This window comes from Micropterus dolomieu, linkage group LG20, assembly GCF_021292245.1.
Source record: "Micropterus dolomieu isolate WLL.071019.BEF.003 ecotype Adirondacks linkage group LG20, ASM2129224v1, whole genome shotgun sequence".
NCBI lineage: Eukaryota > Metazoa > Chordata > Actinopteri > Centrarchiformes > Centrarchidae > Micropterus > Micropterus dolomieu.
Window position 1 is genome coordinate 36,442,767 of NC_060169.1, and position 5,984 is coordinate 36,448,750.

Consider the following 5,984-nt stretch of genomic DNA (forward strand, 5'->3'; position numbering starts at 1 on the left):
CAAAAAGAAAGTTAAACTTATGTAAACAATCAAACACTGCATATTGTTTTTTAAGATGCATTTCCCCAAATTGATATAGAAGTTAAATAAGAAAAACATTTTAAACATAGATCGTCTTTTTATCCTACTAACCTTTTTAGCCTCTTTTACCCGAAAAGCAATAGATTACTGATCTACAGATCATTGTATTTTAACTTTGTCCTGTTTTATAAAGGAATGAATTATCAGTTTTTACTCAAACAGTGCGATGATTCAAAGCATTCTAATTTTCCCTTTTTATGGACATTTTTAAGTATCTTAACTCATATCAACCCAACTTATATCCTCCCATTCAATTTATTCAGTATAACACCTTTTTGATCGTCCTTACGTGCTCACTTAATGTACTCAATATTACATCATTTTCATCATCCTTACAAGAACAGCCGGGACTGGGATTGCTTTGTGTGAAGCGATGGCAGAGCCCGGCGGCATTCGCTGTTTAGCTCAGCATTGGTCATCTAACATCAGCTCGCTTCTTGCTTTAGCTACAACCTACCGATGTTAACTCTGACTGTCGTTCGTTATGAAAAGATGAATGAGCATTTGTTTGCTTGCCAAATTTGTGGTGGTCGATTAGCGTAATCATTTACGTCCCGCTGGCTGCCATCACATTAATTTTTACTGTTTATTGTGGATCATGTAACGTTACAGTTTAATTTAGTTATAACGTTACCCTGGGTTTGAGAGTCTGTGGGATATGTTGACTTACAGTAGTTTATAAGCTGTCACTAGTTTTAGACGCATTGTATATTAGGCTACATGTTTGTGCTCTGTAAGTGAAAAACAGGTTACAGGTCTAATTCTGTAATTTCATAACATCCAGGAATGTCATGACTGTAGAAACCCTTTACCCAGATTGTACATAGGCTAACCCACAAACTCAGGGACTTATTTCATGTGTCAGAAAGCTTATTTTACTTGTATGTTATGCTTATTATTTATTGTCTTGACTCTTGAATCTATTCCTGTTTGTCTTTTACCTTTGTTGCTTTGACACCCAACTTTGCCCCCGGCAATCAATAAAGATTTATCTTGTGTGTTGGAGGTCTGTAGGCCAAGTATTTTGCCTTTGCAGATTCTCTATATTAAACTCTGTCTGTATAAATACTTTACCTGGAATTAGCGACAAATAACTGCTCAAATACTGCTCTTTCATTTTTCCTGAAGGCAGTGGAAAACTATGGCTGGCCTTCCAGGTAAATAGTAATATCTTGTGCTACTGTTTATATGCTTTTGTTGATCATTTCACTAATGTTCAATAGAATATTTTTTTAATTTATATTTTAAGAATAATATAGAAGTATGTAAGAGAGTAGTGTGTTATGATAGATTTGTTGTTATTTTCACTGCACTATGCCTTTGTGGGTCAATGTGTGCTTGGCTGTGTTTTCAAATATTTCTAAATGTTGTTTCATACAAAATAACACTATTTTCAGAAAATTGGGCTGTTTGGAACTGACTGACAGATGTTCGAAGGTGTGCCTGAAGAACCGTATGGATTTCAAGTTCCAGAAATTGAGTGGCCGCTGACTCCAGCAATTATGGAAACTGTACACTCCATGTTCTGAATCATTTGGCAGAGACACTTATATATCTATGGTTCAGTGCATTGAAAGTCTATGTGTGACAAAAAAATGTTTTTAAGATTTAATGGAATGAAGTTGAACATTTGCCAACAAATCATGCCAGTTACAAAAGGCTTACTGTGACATTAGTTCATTTTAACATTGGAGTAACATGAGGTAAAAAATTAATTATTCATTTTGGTTTTGAAGTGAACCATCACTAACAACAAAACAATGGTTTTGTAACAATGAATGACAAAGTTATTCACAGAAACAGGAAGTTGTCAAATAAAAATGCCCATAAAATAATACAATGCATATTTTGACTTATGGCAGTTACTTGGTAGTTTTCCCTTAGACTGAGTTGTTAAACCATATTTTTAAATTCACTGAATGTTTTCAGGTGCGCTGTGGGAAATATGATTGTACGACTGCCGTCGCTGACAATTTTGTGTCACAGTCATGGTGGAATCTCACATTTATGACAAAGTCCTTCTTTTCACTTGGCAGAGTGGCTTGTGTCCCTGTCCGCTACATTCGTCCAACTTTCTGGAGCAATATTGTTGTGTCTTGGGCCATCATGTTCTTAAAAAAAGAGATTAAATGTCAATCTCGATAAAAAAAAAAAAACAATTATGAAGACGCTGCCTTCCTTTAGTTTAGTTTTCAAGTTAATACAATCCCTCAATTAATTCAGATTAACCTCTTAAACATAGCCCTTTTTGGGTTGGGAGCAGGGGGTGTTAAAAGCCCTAGCTGTCTAGTTTATGGCTGTAAAATTCATGATTCATGAAGCAGGTCACAATATTAAATATCACATTTTACATCAAAAGAAATGATAAGCCTTGTGAATTTATTGGAGTATATAAATTGAAAGCTAGCCATTTCCACTGCGCTGTATAAAAATTACTGCAGGACAACAGAAGAAAAGCTTACTACCTCTATTTTATTCTGTATTGGCTAAAACACACCAGAATCCTCAATTTCCTGAAGGTAGTCCTGGAAAAAGTTCATGATGTTTGTTTCCATGCGGTGTTTGGCAGAACCAATCTCACGGAAGACAGGGCGGCTGTTCTCCTGTATCCACTTTCAAGAAAAGGAAATACATTTCAGTCTGCATTCAACATAGTAATTCTTGCAGAAAAGAAATGCTTAATTAAAAGCAGCCACAAACCCATGTCGAGCTACTAGGACGAGTTGTTACCATCCCTATAAAGAATCAGCACTTTTTTGGAACGAATCCCCACATCCTTGAGGAGCCTGGTTGTTAAAGTGACTACAAAACCTCCACATCTAATCTCAACTGGGAGCACCTGAGTATGCCAGCCGTACTGTTCTGCCTCGGCTGCTAGCTCTGCATTTCTTGCTTTTCCATTTATATGCTTCCCCAACACTGGAGTAACATGAGGTTACTGTTGGTACTGTAAGCCCCACTTTACTTCTGTGGAGTTGATCATAAAATCCGGTCTGGCCTAAGAGTAGTTGAGACAAGAATGTACCTTAGCATCTTCCTCTGTAACAAACAGTGGTTGGCAAAGGTCTTGATGGGTCTTCATGATCTTTGGTAGGTCACAGAGCTGCAGCCTTTTCTGAGCTGGTCCAGCATCAGGATGAGTCTCATGGTGGATTGAAGTATAACAGCTATAATGGACAATATAAAAGTGTTTCATCTGAAGAACCTACTTTTGTGGTAAAACCATGTTTAGTGTGGAGAAAATTAGACATCAGCACTTTGTTAAATGATCATTTGGTGACATTTAAAAGTGTTTTCACAACATAGCTTTGCAAGAAAAAAAAGTATAATGGTGTTAAGTGAAAGTTGTTCTCATTGCATCATTGTGCTCTACGGTCAACAAACAAACACACAAACAAGTCATTAGATTTGTGCAATCCATGTCATAATGAAGTTAATACTATTACTGACCTTGATAAAATTGGACTTACCTTTACAATTAGCTGTGACAGTTCCAAATCCGTGACATCACTGGCAGACACTTGAATGTTGTCAGGGTCACCAGAGCAAAGATATCTGATGCACCACTCATGCATGAAGTTAAGGCAAGGTACGCCTTGTGCAAGACTAGCTGCCATGACTTCTCCTGCAGTCCTAATAACCGGAAGAATGAAACAATTGAAACACAGCATATAAACTAAAGTAGTACTGCAATTAATACGCTTAAAGACAACATGCAAAAAGAACTTAATTAGACACCTGAAGTAGTTACAGTCCAAACTGACAGTAAACAGGATTCTTCCCTTTCTTTCTGGAAAGCAACGAATACAAGAAATTCAAAAGGGCTCTTCAATGTTAATTTTTTCATCCAATCAGCCTTTGAACCCGTTGCACTAAATATAAGATAACATATCTAAGCTAAAGAACCTTAAACAACACTTGTAGGGCCTAATTTATAGCACCAGCAAAGTGATATGTATAACCTTATATAAATACCTTCAGCAATTACAGGTTACAGTGCTGTTTTTGGATATTATATTTGCAAATGCTAATAAATGGCATTTGTAAATTAGGCTATTAACTTAAAATAATAGCAAAAAATATATTACCTTGTCTGCCTGGTTGCAAAGGGCAGCTGAGAATACAGCTTCATCTTCTTCCTTGCAGCTTTCCTGGGGATGAAACACAATAACAACACTTTTCAGTGCAATACACAAAATATACATGTCATTTTTCAATCCAAAAAAATGAAATAATGTCTAAAAGACCAAGCTTTAAGTTCTTTCTTGCATTCCTTTATGTGTCCTGGAAGAATGTGAAGCGGAAACATTATCTTGCAGGTTGTTCACTGGGCTTTGGGCATCTTCTCAAATTCCTTTGCTTCTGGTGGTAAAGGAATTGTATCCAGTTCTTCTTGTAAAGGAGCAATGTACATTATGTATTTTCCATTCCTGCTCACTGCTTTTAGCTGCTGGCTGTAGTATCTATTTAAATTTGCAAAGATAGTAGCCAATCTCCGCTGCCCACCCCCGCCTAAAATTGAACAGTTGTAGATCCTAAATATAGCCAATCAGGATAAACAGAAATTAATCATCTGGGGAGTATATTGAAACAAAATTTGAAACCATTAATAGTGTATATGCCTACGTACCTACATAGGGGCAGCTGTGGCTCAGGAGGTAGAGTGGGTTGCCCGTTAATCGGACTGTTAACGGGCTCCTCCAGGCTGTATGTTGAAGTGTCCTTGGGCCTTGGGCAAGATACTGAACCCTGAACTGAATTACCTGGTGGCTGTTCCGCCAGTGTATGAGTGTGTGTGAATGGTGAATGCTATGTAGTGTAAAAAGCAGTTTGAGTGGTTGCAAAGAAAGGCACTATACAAATACAGAGTATTTATACACTCACCTAAAGGATTATTAGGAACACCTGTTCAATTTCTCATTAATGCAATTATCTAATCAACCAATCACATGGCAGTTGCTTCAATGCATTTAGGGGTGTGGTCCTGGTCAAGACAATCTCCTGAACTCCAAACTGAATGTCAGAATGGGAAAGAAAGGTGATTTAAGCAATTTTGAGTTTACAAAGAATGGTGTGAAAAGGGAAAAACATCCAGTATGTGTCAGTCCTGTGGGCGAAAATGCCTCGTTGATGCTAGAGGTCAGAGGAGAATGGGCCGACTGATTCAAGCTGATAGAAGAGCAACTTTGACTGAAATAACCACTCGTTACAAACGAGGTATGCAGCAAAGCATTTGTGAAGCCACAACACGCACAACCTTGAGGCGGATGGGCTACAACAGCAGAAGACCCCACCGGGTACCACCCATCTCCACTACAAATAGGAAAAAGAGGCTACAATTTGCAAGAGCTCACCAAAATTGGACAGTTGAAGACTGGAAAAATGTTGCCTGGTCTGATGAGTCTCGATTTCTGTTGAGACATTCAGATGGTAGAGTCAGAATTTGGCGTAAACAGAATGAGAACATGGATCCATCATGCCTTATTACCACTGTGCAGGCTGCTGGTGGTGGTGTAATGGTGTGGGGGATGTTTTCTTGGCACACTTTAGGCCCCTTAGTGCCAATTGGGCATCGTTTAAATGCCACGGCCTACCTGAGCATTGTTTCTGACCATGTCCATCCCTTTATGGCCACCATGTACCCATCCTCTGATGGCTACTTCCAGCAGGATAATGCACCATGTCACAAAGCTCCAATCATTTCAAATTGGTTTCTTGAACATGACAATGAGTTCACTGTACTAAAATGGCCCCCACAGTCACCAGATGTCAACCCAATAGAGCATCTTTGGGATGTGGTGGAACGGGAGCTTCGTGCCCTGGATGTGCATCCCACAAATCTCCATCAACTGCAAGATGCTATCCATCAATATGGGCCAACATTTCTAAAGAATGCTTTCAGC

General features: G+C 38.4%; 1 long non-coding RNA gene across 4 annotated transcripts; it reads right to left on the reverse strand.

The window, feature by feature from the left end:
* Positions 1-1,684: 1,684 nt before the first annotated feature.
* Positions 1,685-4,771, reverse strand: LOC123959171. Of its 4 annotated transcripts, none has more exons than XR_006822241.1 (7): positions 4,712-4,771; positions 4,170-4,232; positions 3,820-3,871; positions 3,552-3,714; positions 3,107-3,248; positions 2,579-2,693; positions 1,685-2,192 (listed from the first exon to the last, which is right to left on the reverse strand). It is a non-coding gene; the product is annotated as an uncharacterized LOC123959171 (long non-coding RNA). The 4 variants fall into 4 exon arrangements; XR_006822239.1 differs by having other exon boundaries at positions 2,547-2,693; XR_006822242.1 differs by having other exon boundaries at positions 2,547-2,693; positions 4,716-4,730.
* Positions 4,772-5,984: the final 1,213 nt, after the last annotated feature.